A 2,636-nucleotide genomic window follows, 5' to 3' on the forward strand; every position below is an offset into this window, starting at 1 on the left:
ACTTCAGAAAGGGCCAGAGTGTCCCTGAAAGGGAGTGGGTGGCAGGGTAAGTCCCCACCTCTGTGGTTCTCCCCGAACATGGAATCCCCACACAGGAGGAGATGACCACCATGTTCCTTGCATGAGCAATATGCCTGCTAGGAGGTACCCCGACTTGACTCTGTGACAAAGGTATATTGGGAAGGATGGATAAGTGGGTGCACATTGTGACAACCTTATCTGGTCCATAGCACTGCTCAAGTATTGCCTCTTACCCTTTCCTCTCTCCCTCTATTATCCCACTTCCTGAGGATAACAATGGGATTACAGCAGGATTGTTCTGATGTTTTGGCTGCAGAACTGGAATTGGAGCATCAAGCAGGTCATTACAGTAAGTGCCAGGACTTCATTCATGAACCCCAACCTGCCTCACCAGGGAGACCAACTAAGAGTCAGGATGGATGGGTCTACATACATCAATTAAGGCAGCAATTATCTGCAAATTGGATGGAATACATATGCCAATGACATACTGCTACTTGAAATTAACAGCTTGGGCATTTTTTTGTAATGCCCAAATGGACACATTGTACACCTGCCAGCCTCAGCTAGGGGCTGTGGCCCATGGGGAGCCCATCTGTTCTAGGATGAAGTCCAGAAAGCCAGCAGTCATTATCCCATAGGACTGCAGCAACTCCTTCATCCCAGCATCCTAGACTTCTCGTAAGGAAAATCCCAAAGGCTTACATTGATACGGTACTTTCCTTACAATGATGAGATTTAAATCTGTGCTCTCACAAACTCTGAAAGGTACACACAGCAAGTAGTACTGTTTCCATTTTACAATGGAGGAAATAGAGGTACTAAGAGGAGAAATGACTTATGTACAATCACAGTTAAGTAGTGGAGTTTAGATTCAAAAATGAAAATAATCCATCCTTTAATGATCTTGCTTTGACTCAGGGCATGGGGGTGGGGTGGGGTGAGGATGCTCCATATACACAAGAGAGTCAATACAAAATGGTGCAAGGAGGAAAAGAGCACTGATGACTAGGAGAGTGAGAAAGGACTTCCCACAGAAGGAGAGAACTGAACTTAGGTACAATGGAAGCTAAGGATTCCAAGAAGTATGTGGTAAGGAGACTGTGCAATCCAAGCATAGGGGACAGGATGCTTAGAAAAGGTATAGAGGACACTTGACACTTACTAGATGGGTGACCCTGGGCAAGTCACTTCACCCTGTTTACCTCAGTTTCTTCATCTATAAAATGAGCTAGAGAAGGAAATAGCAAACCACTTCAGTATCTTTCCTGAATGTAGTCACAAGGAGTTGGATATGCCTAAAAAAACAAACAAACAAACAAAAAAACCCAACTGAAATTGGTGAAATAATCCTAGAAAAGTAGATTGGAGCCAGATTATGAGGTGCTATTACCTAGATCAGAGAAAGTTCCACCAAATCACTTTCAAAAATACATCCATTTGAAAAAACAGTATCAAGCACACTCTACTGCCTACTGAACACTGTGCTAAAAGATGGAAGAGATACGGAATTGAACTTAAATTAGAATTGCAGAACAAATTGCTATGTGAGATCTAGAAGGAATATTCATAGTAAGTGGGTGGCCACCAGGGGGGATGGGGCAGACTCTGGGACTGGGCATTTGAGTTGGGCCTTTAAAAAAAATGGGGAGGGGCTGGCTAGGTGGCGCACCGGTCCTGGATTCAGGAGTTCTTGAGTTCAAATCCGACCTCAGACACTTGACACTTACTAGCTGTGTGACCTTGGGCAAGTCACTTAACCCCCATTGCCCCACAAAAAAAAATGGGGAGGAATTGAACAGATAAAGAGGACGAGGGAAGGCAGTCTATACATAGGGAAAGGGATATTCAGGAGACAGAAGCTATACTCATGTGTGTGCAAGTTGTCTCCCCTATTAGAATATATGCTCCTTGAAAGTAAGGATTGTTGCACTCCTTTTTTATTTCCAATTCTTGGCACAGTGTAGATGTATAATAAATACCTGTTGACTAGTTGATGGATTGGCTTACAGGAGATTCTCTGCATAACTCAAGCAGACCAATACCCAATTCACTTTCTTTCCTTTTTTTTTTTTTTTGTGAGGCAATTGGGGTTAAGTGACTTGCCCAGGGTCACACAGCTAGTAAGTGTTAAGTGTCTGAGGCCGAATTTGAACTCAGGTCCTCCTGACTCCAGGGCCAGTGCTCTATCCACTGCACCACCTAGCTGCCCCACCCAATTCACTTTCAAAGATAAAAAAAGGCACCCTCTTCCTCACTTTATCTTCACCTTCTTTTCTTATTTTCCATGCCACTGTGTTCAGGCCCCCTCGATTCTGGCAGTGTAGTGAGAATTTACCACATAGACACATAGTCCTAAAGCAGATCCCTCACAGAGCAAACACAAAAGGCAGGGGAAAGAGAATTCATTTCTTTTACAGATTGATCTTGATTTCTCTCATGTCAGCTGGAGCCAGTTGTCATATCTGGGCTAAATAATCACCAGTTCCCAAGGAAGGAAAAAAAATTCTTAGCTTATCACTTAGCTCACACAGCACTAAGCCCAGAAAGAACACTTGGTAGTAGCCACATCTGGCCCACTATACCAACAGGCCTCTCAGGTAATCATGATTCAA

The sequence above is a fragment of the Dromiciops gliroides genome, chromosome 3 (assembly GCF_019393635.1).
Source record: "Dromiciops gliroides isolate mDroGli1 chromosome 3, mDroGli1.pri, whole genome shotgun sequence".
NCBI lineage: Eukaryota > Metazoa > Chordata > Mammalia > Microbiotheria > Microbiotheriidae > Dromiciops > Dromiciops gliroides.